General features: G+C 40.6%; 1 long non-coding RNA gene across 1 annotated transcript; it reads left to right on the forward strand.

The window, feature by feature from the left end:
- The first annotated feature begins 894 nt into the window (after positions 1-894).
- LOC122791968 lies at positions 895-14,532 on the forward strand. Its single transcript, XR_006363259.1, has 3 exons — positions 895-1,044; positions 12,290-12,340; positions 14,314-14,532. It is a non-coding gene; the product is annotated as an uncharacterized LOC122791968 (long non-coding RNA).
- Positions 14,533-14,548: the final 16 nt, after the last annotated feature.

A 14,548-nucleotide genomic window follows, 5' to 3' on the forward strand; every position in this document is an offset into this window, starting at 1 on the left:
ATGATGAAAATGCAGCCTTGAAGAGGCCTGACAACCACTTTAACTTCTATTTAATGCCAACAATAGAGGCACACATATATAGGTGTGTGTGTGTATATATATGTATGTATATATATATATATATATATATATATATATATATATATATATATATATATATATATATATATATATATAAATATATATATATGAATTTTGCACATACACACACACATATACATACATATGCATACATACACACAAACTTAATTAATTTTGTTTTATGGCTAACTGCAGCTCAGCTACCTTAAGAATACGAGTTAACAATTGCTGGTAGCAACCTATACAGCGCCTCTGTTGAAATGTTTGTAATTTTATGTTCACATGATTTTTGATTATTGTGAGCAGAGTTACAGCCAGGCATACTATATCTACCCAATTGAATATTTTCTTCTCTTAGATATATTGTGGTTGATAGAACATAAAATATTTATAACTGTCTAAAGTAATGCCTACAGCACATATCTTTACACAGCATGCTGAGAAATAGGATCACTCTTCTAAAATATATTTTCACAATTTTATGTTTTTATGGGGTAATTTTCAATAAATGCATATAGTTTTATAAATCAAGCTAGTGGGAAATATAACATTTGAATACAAAACAGAAATTTCTGGTGAAGTTTATTGATTTTCAAATATGCTGTTAGCAAGAGAGCAGTGACTATTTCACTTGTTAAAGAGTCCCCCCACCAAACTGTTAAATGTGATTAAGTTATTCCAAATGTGTTAAATACCCAAAGTTAGCAGTTATCACAGACAGGTTAGGTTAAGTTCTGTTTTCATTTAATATGGTATACCTTTCATACCTCACAGGTGATCCCTCTAATGAGCAATTAGCACACCGGGCTGCCTGTTGTGTTCTGCCTTTATATATAAAGCCTAGGGGAACAATTTTAAGACTTTTTTAAGCTGTTCTAAGTTGGATGTTAGTATAAAGCAAGGTGTGTTATAATTAAAGTTAAAATGGTCGAAAAAGGTGTTTGGGACAGACGTTTCGGGAAGGTAAGAATATAATATAAGGTATAGGTTTTAGGATATGCTGATGTAAACTATTAGTTGTGGTGTATACTAGGGGATGTTTGTTAAACGAGGGAGAATGTCTTGTGACTTTTATATTTTAACTGTAGTTAAATTTGAGCTGTGATTGAATTATTTTCTATTTGCCGTGGTCTCGCTGTCTCCAGATATATCTGTTAAAAAGCAGTACTCCGTGCGACTTGGAGCTTTGCTCTGACCTACTCGACAGGTTCTCCCTCACTGAGTATGTTTACTTGTTTTTAATTCCCGCATACAGCTGTCTACATTGTGGAAACGGCTGTTACGCGTTGCGCGGCAGACCGGGCTCCCTTTGGAGAGATTCGCCGTGTTTGTGCGAACGAGTGTTTAGGTTGGTCCTTTACAGGGTGTAGTGTCCAAGTCCGAGGATGATTAGGAAACTGCTACTGTCTCAGTTTCATCTAAAACTGACTTGTGGTATTTTCCTATTTTTCCGCTTTCCTGATTTTTGTGTGTTGGGGTGGTATCCAGCTGTGTTGGGGGTTGCCTTCAGGCTGCAAACTACTGATAAATCGGTCAGATTGTTCTGGTTCGTTTATCATTTGGTATGGGAATTTATTTGAAATAAGCCTTTTTTCCCCCTTAAATAAAATGTGGAGGTAGCGAGTAAGACACCCATGTCGTTACCGTAAGCAATTAACCCAGCAAAAGAGATTGAAGTAGTCTTTATATATGTAAAGCTTCCCTGAAGAAAGTACCTAACACAAGCGAGTTTTTCAAGTACTGACTTGATGCTAGACTTGGCTCTAGTTGAACAGTTTTAATAGCGTCTTGGTATGTAGTTCGGAGAGTTAAAAATAGAAGGCATTACTTTGTTTTAAGGGCAAGTAGAATTCAACTAAACCTACATTTTATTAGTTTGTGTGTAACGCTTTAATTTAAGAGTATCGGACCAACAGGATCTGTTGGCATGCACTTTCTAAAAGTATAAGTCTGAAAACCAAATGTATATCCCTCTGGTACAGTAATGTCTGTATTTTGCTAGACAGCCTCAAATGTTGAGGAATAGACGCTGACATTCTGGAAAAACTCTGCAGTGTCTTAAGACAGTAACCCCCACTACCCCGCGATGCCCGGTAGCAAGGCCTGCCCAACACACGGCAGCAGGTGACTTTTGTTATAAAGTAGTTAATAAATACGCGGTTTAGTGTGATGATGGCTCCTGCGTTTTTGTTTAATCACCGTTATGCCTCTTTTAAACAATTTATGTACTTTTTTTCCCTTTGTTTTATGTAGGGGGCCAGCCCCCCTTTTCGCCCGATGTGGCCGCACCCCACTACTTACTAAACGTCTAGATTGTATGAATACAGGTCAGTTATAGGTCAGTGACACTTTTCAGCCTACATGCTGAAAGGTAGTTGTGGCTCGGGGTTTTCTCACAGTACTACTCTGGTAATCATTTGGTTACTCAAAACTACCTACTGTAAAGTTTTGTCATGTGCAATAATTTAGTTGTCAGATGTTGCTTCTTAGTGTCTGTAGCACGTCTTGTAAATGTGTTTAACGTCTTTGCCCTTCTCTGCTTTTATATATTTGTTTGTTGCCCTTCTCTGCTTTTATATATTTGTTTGTGTCTTTGTAATATTTAGACTTGTTTTGCTGGCGTACTGTTTGCCAAACAGTTTGTGCTGGTTAGCTTTCTTTGTCTAGTTCACTCTTCGAGCTAACACTTCGTAGTAGTCAATTTGTCTTTTTTCTTAGCTGCTTTTTGTATTTAACTTTGCTGTACTTTGTCCCAAGTTTTAACTTTTTCTATGTCTTTATATACTATATCTTATACTGCTAGCTTTGTCAAACTGTAATTCTACATATTTATGGTTACATAAAGCAGAAACTAACTGCAATATTAATCTGTAGGCAAAAAGAGTATTGTAAGTGTGATGTCGCCAGTAAATCTACATGGGAAATCGATCATACGTCATTTGTATGGTACATCACAGCCACTAGGCATGTCGATTACTCTGACCCCGCCCATTTCTGCACGACCCGTCGTGTGGGGGGTGATAAAATATAGCTCAAAAAATGTGCCCACTTGAGGTGTGAGGTGGGATGAGGGGGGCAGTGTATGTACTGCCTTACAATAATTTATTTAAGTTTTAGGCCGTATTCAGCTAGTATAGCAAATATTGCCAGTTGGCATGTTTTGGAGTTTTACTTGCAATCACTAGTATTCAGGTGTATGAAATGCCTTTCCATCCTTTCAGCATGGTGTAGGGGATTCCAGATTACTGAGGTAAGAAGATCCTCTCTGAGTTTTTACATCCTGAGTCCATGCAAGGATGGACTGTAGGTATCCCTCATGTTACTTTACTCTGCAATTGTTCTGTTCTCAAATCTGTTTTTCAGTGGAGTTCTTGTGAAAAGATTTTTGGGAGAGGGGTTAGGAGCTGCGTGGAAGCTCTATGGGCTCTGAAGTAGACAAGCTTAACAGCTTTTCTTTTCACCACCTCTGTCTTAACTGCCCTGGAAACCAATGTAAATATGGGATAGCAGTTATAACCTAGCTGGCTGCAGGTAAAAATGATGCATTTTAGCATGCTTTTATAAGGTTGCAAACTGAGTTAAGTCATGGTCTGGGACCAGTGTTGGAATTCTTATGCCATTGACGTGACTTAAGACAAGGTGTGCTAATAATGGAGTGATGGGTGTCCTTGGGTACAGTTTGAATCGGTGCAACCTAAGAAAGTGGTGGGTTTGTCCAAAAGACACTAAACATTACTTGTATAAAATAATGGTATCCATACTAGACAAATGTAGTTTTTCTAGTGGTATTTATATTTTAGAAGTCTGTGCTGTTTGCAAAATGAACTTTGCCTCTTCAGAGTAGACTTGCTCAGGCAGCAGGTCAAGGCCATCCTGGAGGCCTATTGTTGCAGGTGCATGTTATCCTCAGTGCCCTGCGATCTGTTGTCAGCTATCCTTGTAGTGCTGGCAAGGTATTGCAAAGTACTTCAGTGGGCACTAGCAGTCTTGTGGTCCATCCTTTGTCCATGCCACTCCCGCTAGCACCCATTTGTAGATGTTATCTGCAGTGGTGGCTTCTTTCAGTGGATCTTTTCTGAAGCAAACCTTTCTCTTCCTCTCCCACAGCCAGTGATCACATATGTCTCTTGCTATGGTGGGGGCATTTTCAGGGTATAACAGTCCAAGGCACTTTGTTTCCCACAGATGAAGTTGCCCATATATGTCCTAGAGATGACAGGAGTCATGTTGTAAGCTTTTCAGGATTGCCTTTTTGTAGAGGAGGGGTTGCAGTTTATACAGCTATGTCAGTGGTCTGGTACATCAAACGGGGGGAACACTTTCTTAACCACTGTGCAGAGGTCATGAGTGGGAATGGGCGATTTCTTCCCATCTATACTTGCAATTCACATACCCAGGAAGTCCAACATATTGGATGACTCAGCAGGTCTATCTTGGCTCTGCACAAGTCCCTCAAGCCATCCGTGGCATCTCAGATTTGGCTGACTAGGCCAAGTTTGTTCCAATCTCTTTGCATCCTCAACAAATGCAGCAGGTATTTTGCTTTATTACCCCCCAGAGGGGCAGTCTCCAAGGGGCACTACTCCATTATTGGCTTACAGGTCTCTGTGCATATCCACCCCTTCCATTGATCCTCAAGGTGTTGCAGGAAGCCCACAGATTGAAGTGTTCAGTGATCATCATTGCCCCCTTTGGCTTCAGGTGTGGCTCCCCTTCCTGTGGTCACATCTCCAGTAATCTGCCTTGGATACCAAATCCCATTCTGGATCTCATTTCACCCCTTAAAACAGCAGAACCTTTGATCCCTTTGTCTAACTGCATGGTTTCTCCTCTTTCTATCATAAGACAGTCCAGACTGTCTTGTCAGGAAAACTCTTCTAGGCTTTCAAACTGTTAACTTGCTCAAGTGGAATCATTTCTCCTTTTGGGCTGTGGAAAGGAATTTTGACCCTTTCTCAGCACCAGTGTCTGATTCTTATCCCTTTATCAAGAAGGTGCCAGTTTCTCTACATAACTACAATTGGCGGCCATTTCCTATTTTCTTGTCGATAGGGAACCTACTTTTTCTTCCACATAAGGCATTTTCCTTCTCGGGCCTCTAGTCAAAGATCCTTCTCCCCTTGATCTGACAGTCTCTCAGACCAGAGACGGCTCATTCATGTGATATTACATTTTCCTTGGACTGCCTTTTTTGTGGCTCTAACTTTGGCTAAGAGTGTCTCTGAATTGCAAGACTTGTCCTCCAAACCACCATATCCTTTCATAAGGACAGGGTGGCATTGCAAACAAATCCATCCTTCATGCCCAAGGAAGCCATTGAATATCAGCCAGGCTATTCAGTTACCTGTCTTTCCTAACTTTAACAAGTGAATATCTCCTACTTCAGGTGTACATGGGCAGTTAAGACTTTATTTGCACAGGACTATTTCTTTTAGAAATCTGCTCAGTCTGTAGCCTTCTCCTTGAACAGATGTGGCCAGGCAGTATCCAAAGTTACAATTTCTAAAATGGATTTAAAACTGCATTTCCACTGTTTAAGGTATTGGAGTTGCCTTGTCCACTTAAGGCTCCTTTACTTGGGTCAGTTCCTACTTTGTCAGCCTTATCTGCTAAGATGTCCATAGATGACATTTGTGCTGTCCACTTGGTCTACTTGCACCTTATTTCTCATTAAAGTGGATATGGTCTTGGAGCATCGTTTGGTTCCATGGTACTTGGGTACAGCTTCATAGGCTCCCCATAATATTTTGTAGCTGGAGATTCTTCCTCCGTCATGAGGAATAATGAAATGGATATTGGAGCAATGGTTGTTCCTGCTGATCTTCACCTAACCATAGGATCTGAAAAAGCTGAAGTCTAGGGCTTCTGCTTCTTGGTGTAGAATTCTTATAAATGTGCAAGTATAGATATCAGTATGCATGTTCTCCTGGGTTCAAACACCCTCAGTCTGATTGTTAGGGTATAGAGGAGCTCAAGTCTTAAATGCCAATCCCACAGTCTTCAGTTAACCAATCTATGAAGCCAAAGTGTATTCCACAAAAGGAACAATGCTCCAGAATCTTGCATTTTCACCTCACTTTGGTTTTATCCAGACTGGCTTACATGAGTTAGTTTTAATTTGCGTCATGAAGTTTTATACTGAGTTTCAGACAAGCTTGTCCATCTGCATTGTTAACTTCCTAATATTGCTTAAATATTTCTGTTGCAACAGAACACAACTATTGTACAGACCTGTGGCAAAACAATTTCCTGTTTAAAACATCACTTATAAAAATGATTAAGGTGGGACAAATTCACATGCAGCTTTCACAAGTTAAGTACACCCTTTAGCGTTGTAACCAAACTTCAAAAAGTATGCTGCCAATTTGGGATAAATATTCCCATTTTTTTTGTCCATAATAAGCTTGGTTGCATAGCACAACATAACTTTAAGCATCTTAAACTACCACAATTCCCCTAAATAGGGCACTTCCCTGAATAAGTTGATAAAATGTAATCTAGTTTTTAAAGCCTAATGTCCTTGTTAATCCTCTTATGGAAAGGATGAGAACTAGAACTTGTATAAGTGGGTTTCCTGCATGCTAGTAGTAATTAATGTGCATGTATGTGAAGTTCAACTCTAAACATGCTGCAGAATCTCCTGTTTTGCCATGACATTTTGAAACTGGGCAAACTAGTTTATATTGGTGAATATTGAGGGACCCAACGGTCATTGTATCTAGACAATTTAGTGTATTAAACTTCAAAGCTACTAGTGTACAGTTGAGTAGATAACCAGTCCTCTTGTTTGGGACATGGATGCCAAGAAATTCACCTTAATATGCGAGTCTTTGCATCCATACCTAACTAATAGGTTAAGATTGGTGACTAAGTTCTGCACTAAATTTTACTTGAAATACCAAGTGTTGCTAGGTTTACACTCCTTCCATACCTCTCGGCAGGTATTTCGATGTTTGCTTCCTATATTTGATCTTAGTCTGTGTTTTGGACAAATTCAGGGCTGAATTCAGAGATGTCTGTCCAAATGCAGGTAAATGTGCATCTTCTAGTAACATGTTCATAACGCAGTAAAGGACAAATTGGAATGAAAAATGGGGAGAAACTTGATTCTGCCTGTCACTTGCCCCTCCTGGTAGATTACTGCCTAACCCAAGACCTGACTTGAGCAGGGAGTGCTTAACACTTAAAGGTCTGGTCTCACTCTAGCACTTGACTGATTTGCCTTTTTCTGGATATTTGAGCATAGCTACACTACAATGCTGTGATTCAACTTTGGTACAACAGTCTTCAAGTATACAATGGCATGCCAGGATGCATCAGTGTGTTAAACTTTCTTAACCATTGAAATATGATTGTTCAATGGCTATGTAAGCATTACTCAATACTTTAGACATTCTATAATATTCATACCCTCCAGTTGATGTAGAGTTATCCCCTGTCCCTTGGCAAGGAGTCATTGCAGCCAATTAAGTTTCCAGGACTGCCCATTTGAATCCCCAAACTGTTCTCTATTCAGAAACTCGTGAGTGGATCCCTGTTTGCTTGTCCCTCTCTTTAGGGACCAAATGCTTTTCTGAAACCTGCAGCAGAAACTCCTTAAATACTGAAGTTTTTCCTTAGACGTTCTTGTTGTAACAGTGCCACCTTAAGCATGCATGCTTAAGTTTTCAGTTTTGTTCTTGTGTAAGTTGTGTTAAAGTATTCACCAACAGCATTCAATTTTACTGTATCAGTCATAAGATAAGAATTTGATAAAACTGTCCAGTGACTGTAGTGAAATTGCTTTACAGAATTAAACTTGTGTGAAAGTCATGTCTGTATGGAGGTGGGATATTTTTGCATTAAGCAAATAAGGGTGGAGTCAATGTTAAGGGTTGCACAATATGAGGCTGAGTTGGTTACTGAGTAAAGGTCCAAAAATAGATCCTGTAGATATGAAACATGGCAGCTATTTTACTGCTTGGATGTGTTTGGAGAACTCAAGTCTAAACTGGATTTTGCTCAAACCATTACAGATGGTGCAAACTGAGCAGTGGGTCTGGATTCCCAAACTATTCTAGTACTGAAATGCATGCAATGAAGGCAATTGGTAATGGTTGCACAGGTCCATATTTTGTTTAGGCAGTCTACTTTGCAATTCACAAAGCAATCAATCTTGTGGAGGAAGGTTCTCTAGTCTTAACAGGCCAAGAAGCTTCCTGTATTTACCCCATCCCAATAAAGCAGCTAAGGCCAGTTATTAACTGCATTCACTGGTAGTAATGTCTGTGTGGAACCATGCTTCCTTGTACTTCCATTCTCCTTGTGATAGGGGGCAAGCACTCTTAGCTGTACTTCTATTGTTAATGGAGAGAATACACATGTGCATGTCAACTGGCACCTGCAGATACAGATCCTTCAAGAGAAGTTTGTAACATTCTACCTTTTGATACTAGTCCTAATAGAAAATCTAACCTTCACTCTTGTGCCCCATAATGCTCCCATTCAGGGAGTACCACTTTTCTTAGACTCTCCAGAGCCCTACAGATAACTTGTACCTGTTGGGAGTGGGGATAATACCATGAGAATGCAGAGGTTCAGCATTAAGGGAGTTGGCCAAAATCCATTCCATTAGCACTTGGTAGGTAGTGTGGACTTCACAATGACAAGGCTCTGTCTCCAAGGATACAATGACCCTTGACAAGGAGGGATGATCCCTGCTATCCAAGCCAAATTATCAGAGTAAGGATGAATTTTGGGGTCTGACCTGAAGAGGCTACTGGCCTAGCAGTGCTGACCATCAGGAGTTAAATGTGGTGGGTTTTGTCGCTTTCTATTATGTGAAAACTCCCTTTAGGGTGACCTTGTCAGTCTTTGAACCATCCACACAAGTCTAGCTCAATATGATCTATCTGACAAAGTTGGGGATTCATTCATCACCCAGAATGGACAAGCTGGCGTTGGCTTGAGACTTGACAAGTTCCTGTGCTGCTAGTCCCTGGGGGTGTATCTCAACCTTTTAGAGCAAGGGATTTGGACAAAGCCATAAATGGGGGAGGCTGAAATAGGGATACTTTTTTTTCCTCTTAAACTTAAAGCTGCTAGAACAGGGTTTTGCATTAGCATGACTTGTCTGAAGGGTATAACGTTTTAAACTCTGATCATTCAGACTTCAGTCCTCATTGATTTCCTAATGATTAAGGTGTTTGCCTTACAAGTACAAGGTGCAGGGTTTTGTCTCTCACAAGATACTGGCTGGGCTTAAATGGGCTGGGCGCAAAGGCAGTTAGTATAGTAATGAACCACAATTGAACAGACCAAAATGAAACCAAACTGGGCAGTTGAAGTATGCCTATGGGTTATCTGGTTCAAAAGGCTTGCTCCCTTTAAACAGTGTTATAGTGGAGAGATTTCAGTATTGGTGGCTAGTGTAATTTGGTCCTGCTGTCCCCACCTAAATGGGACAAACCTACCATTTTTCCATATTGCACTTTTTGCTCTAAGCAGTGATTCTTGCCCCTTGTAAGATATCTAAGGCTGCCTCAGGTTACCATACAGGTCGTACCTATCTCCTGTATCTAGGAAAGTCTGTTGCACTAATTTTAATGATAAATAGCACCGTTGGGCAGCCATAAGGTAGAACTAAAGCTACCCATTCAGTATAGAATTGCATCATTTCTGGCAAATTAACTCTGTTTCCTTTAGTCTTTGGCCTGATCCCGCTGCTTCTCTGTACTAAAGGCCTAGACTATTTCAATAGTTTAAATTCAAACAAAGCTTTTCACTCAGTTCCACAAACCCACCACAACTAGAGGATGGCATGAAATGCCTTGTAATCTGTTATACTGCAGGTCTAAAGCTGCATTAAAATACAAAATCCCAACCCCACATGGTTATTCTTACTATGTACCCTGAAATTAGTTTAGCCAAGTTTCAGGCATGCAGTGGGATCATTCACAGTAGCTATAGTGGGTCTGCTGCTTTATCTGAAGAGTAGATTCTTATTTGGTTAATTTGCTCAATATGCAAAACTGCTAAAGCTACTGAAAGTCACTCGGTGCCAACAATACCTCAGTTTGTGTTTATTATAAATACCCTGAAGAAATAAGGAATTTAGTTATGTTGCCATTGGGCAACTTTAATTTGATCTGTAACTACTGAATTCTGAACCCAGCCCCCTTGCCTGTACAACACTTCTGCTTGGATAGTCTTCCCCATCATGTGTGCTTTGACAAGTCTTTTACTTTCTGTCAAGGGCCTTGCCACCCATTGCAAAGCTGTCCATGAGCTCTGATTAAATTTGCTCTAAAACATATTTTGCAATAATAGTCTGAGTAAAACCCACCAGCACTAAGCGTTCATCTTTAACTGAATCTGACTCCACTGGTCTTTTGCTTGAAATCAACTTAGATAATGGAGCTTTGTGTTTGGGATACAACATCCCAGTTGCAGATATGAAGACCACATGCAAGGCTTGCATTCAGTAAATGGGTCTGGATTCTCATGCTAGACTATTCAGTAAAATGCTGAAGCAGCACAACCACATGAAGCCTGCAATTGTTAATCTTCAGTTTGGATAGAGTAATCCTAGTTCTGTCTGTATACAGACAGCTTCTGCTTGGGGAGACAATATGCATGCAATGCCCATGCAGCAGTAAAATCTTTAACAAGGCTGTAGCCATAATGCACAATGCTAAATACAAGTCTTTTGGACACCCTTCCCTAATGATTGGCAGTTGATTTTACGGTGTAGAGGTGCCAGCCCAACCTTCAATGAAGGCATGCCTATTCACGCATGTCTTTCAAACGCCACTCTACTGCGGGGAGGATGTGCATGCAATGCCCATGCAGCAGTAAAATCTTTAACAAGGCTGTAGCCATAATGCACAATGCTAAATACAAGTAAAGTTGGACACCCTTACCTAATTCAGCATACTAGGAGGACCCCTGCACATGGGTGGTACACTGACATGTTTCAATTAAACAATGCCACACAATTGTTCTTGCTCCTTATCACTTGATAGGTAAGATGGCTCAAATATTAACTTGCAGTATCTATGCTGCATTTATTATGCAGTAATTGGCAATGTAACTACCATTCACAGTGCCAAAGGGAGCCAGTGTTGGCTTCTGGCCTCAGGTGCCTTTAGTTTATCTGTGTAGTAAGTTTCTGATGCTTTAACCATGAAATACTGGGATGGTGCATCGGATCCCAAAGTCTGAAATGGGAGTTTGGCTTGTAGTGCTACACAGGCACACTTTTCCATTTTAATGGGTGTTTTTGGGGGAAGGAGCAAAGTCCTCTCCGTCTGAAATTTAAAAATGGTGTAAATTTTAGATTACTCCTATGTAACTCAGTCTGACGATGTTATTTTGGGTTTTCAACCTGTGATAAGTAGCAATTTGCTATATATTCAAAGGTTTGCTTCAATGACCAGACACTGAGGCAACATGGTCTACACTCAACTTACCTCTCAGTGCAAAGGTCTTGACACTCATTTGTTTTGCTACCTATGTGACCTAGCTTCTGCCTAGGTAATGCAACCTAGCCTGTTTTACTAAATGGGTAGTACCTTCAGAATCCCAGCTGGAAAGACACATTTTCAGAAATGTACCCACAGCCAGCTTTCCCACTCATGCCAATACCTAGATGCCCACTAGATCACAAGGTGTAAAATCCAAAGATTGAGTTGCAAGTTGAAGTTTCATCTTGCATTTTGTGCTAATCATTATGATCTGCTCTTGCTGTTACTGTTAGTAGGTCTTTCCAAATTTTCTAATTGTGTTTACTTTCATAGTGCTGGAAATGAATACATGTCTGTGCAACATGAGGTCATTGCAATATGAAACTACAGGATAGGCTACTAGGTCACTAAAAGGAATTGGAATATGGAATTCTTTTAAATTTAACAGGGCTTGCAATATTGAATTAAGCAGACAGATTCCCAGTTAGCCTTATGGCTTACTAATTGCCATAGCTGAATCTATACGCATTCCTGGCTATTGCACAACAGTGTTTCCAGTTTCCCAAATAACTGCTGCCTTCTTGATGTGGAGCACTTCTATTCCTAGATAGCTGTTGGTATAATTGAACAGTAAGTGGAGTTTTATTGAAGCAGATGGCAGAAAGGAATGAGCAACAGTTTTCTTTACTCTAGAAAAATGGCTAATGTTTGAGTTGCCGCTTTGTAATAACAGCAGTGTGATTCTGCTCCATTTCTGTCCACAGACTCATTGGTCTGCAAGCAATAAAAGGGTCCTGGGGTTGAAGACTTCAAAGGTAGGAGAATTTTCTTTTTGTTCTTGTAAATCCATCACCATGCATTTTAAGATTCATTGTGCTGCAACAGGCATTGATCACTTTGAAATGGACAAACTTAAACTGCTTCATATTCAAGTAGCTTTAGTGCATTTGGCTAGACATGCTGAGTCGGTGGTGCATTTGGCTAGACATGCTGAGTCGGTGGTGCATTTGGCTAGACATGCTGAGTCGGTGGTGCATTTGGCTAGACATGCAGAGTCGGTGGTGCATTTGGCTAGACATGCAGAGTCGGTGGTGCATTTGGCTAGACATGCAGAGTCGGTGGTGCATTTGGCTAGACATGCAGAGTCGGTGGTGCATTTGGCTAGACATGCAGAGTCGGTGGTGCATTTGGCTAGACATGCAGAGTCGGTGGTGCATTTGGCTAGACATGCAGAGTCGGTGGTGCATTTGGCTAGACATGCTGAGTCGGTAGTGCATTTGGCTAGACATGCTGAGTCGGCAGCGCATTTGGCTAGACATGCTGAGTCGGCAGCGCATTTGGCTAGACATGCTGAGTCGGCAGCGCATTTGGCTAGACATGCTGAGTCGGCAGCGCATTTGTGATTTCTTTGTGTACTACATGAGCAACTTCAAATCTCAAGGCTGATGCATGGACAGTCCCTGTGACCACAGGATTGAAGATCACCAAAGGTAGGAAGCTTTCTTAGATTGTACAGCAAGGTCAGATATTGTGAATTTCTTCCTTCTGCAGGTGAAAGAATCCTGGGGTTGAAGATCTTCCAAAGGTAAGGGAGCTTTTCAAACTTTTTGACAATTTGGTGCTTGTACTAAAGTGACATTGTCTGAGCATTTGCTAGAGGATCACTTCAGGAATAGAAACTGATGTAACTGTGTATTGGTTCAAGTTAGGGTTGCCACCTTCGTTCATGGCTAAAACCGGAGCCACGCCACGCCCCTCGCATCACCAGTAACCCCGCCCACCCCACCCCCTCTCCCGCAAACATACCGCCTATTTTGTGATGTCACGACAGCATCACTCAACGGGAACGCCCTCTTTTTTCGTTCCCGCCGCCTGCTTTTGGCTGATTTGCTATGCTTTTCTGTAAGAAAAGCATAGTAAATCAGCCAATCAACGGGAACGCCCTCTTTTTTCGCTCCCGCCACCTGCTTTTGCCTGATTTGCTATGCTTTTCTGTAAGAAAAGCATAGTAAATCAGCCGATTTACAAACTCCGATAGTCTGTTTCCTTTTTGAAACAGAATACCGGAGTTTGTACAGTGTTTTCCGGACTACCGGAGAATCAGTTTGATTTCCTGATAGTCCGGAAAAAAAACAAAGGGGTGGCAAGCCTAGTTCAAGTCGTAGCCTTGTCATGCTGTTTTTGTTTTGACAATGGACTTGTATCTGCACAATTAAGATTGGTTTTAATTTCCAATGTCATTTGACTTGGTATGCATTGGTCACTATAGCTGAAAATGTGCATTTTTATGCAGACTCTACCAATGTAAAAATACAAGATTGGTCATAAGGAGCAACTGAATGGCGAAGTCTAGTTATCAGTTAAATTCTGTGACTTCTACAATTAAGTAGGGAGGTGCTGGCTTTGGGTGTTGGCATAGGGTAAAAGGCTGTACTGTAACTGGCTGTAGGTAGCTGCAATTGAATTAAGCTTGGAATTATGCTGATTATTGTGTCGCTTTAAGAAATAAAACTTCAGGAAGTCTCATGACAGCTCACTAGCTTAAATTTCATGTTACCTTGCAGCATCTGATCTGTTATGGTCAGGACTAAGGCACATATTAGGTCACTGCAAATGTTTTATTTTCCATGTGCATCCGTGTAGCATTTTATACTGTTTCTAATGTTTGACTCTGAGGCTGGCATGCATTTTATGCAGTTGTATGGTGATGGATACAACAAAGCTGAATTTGACTTGGGTGGTGGCATTTTGCAAGATGTTTGGGTAATTTTACATAACTAAATGGCAGCAAAAGGACCCCAGGACCGAAGACCAAAGCTCTCAAAGGACAAGTACCAAAGGCAAAGGTAGGTAACTCATTTAATATATGCATCCTTGTTTTCTGCTTGGAAGGAAATTGAAAACAAATGTTTAAATGTGGTAAAATGTATTATGAGCTTATAGTAGCTAATCTTTGACTTCCTCCTTAAGCTAACACTCCAATCATTTGAGCATGGTTTAGCATGTCAGGTTTTTTGGCGGTA

This window comes from Protopterus annectens, unplaced genomic scaffold (assembly GCF_019279795.1).
Source record: "Protopterus annectens isolate FY-2018-M unplaced genomic scaffold, PAN1.0 ctg59459_obj.part0, whole genome shotgun sequence".
Lineage (NCBI taxonomy): Eukaryota > Metazoa > Chordata > Ceratodontiformes > Protopteridae > Protopterus > Protopterus annectens.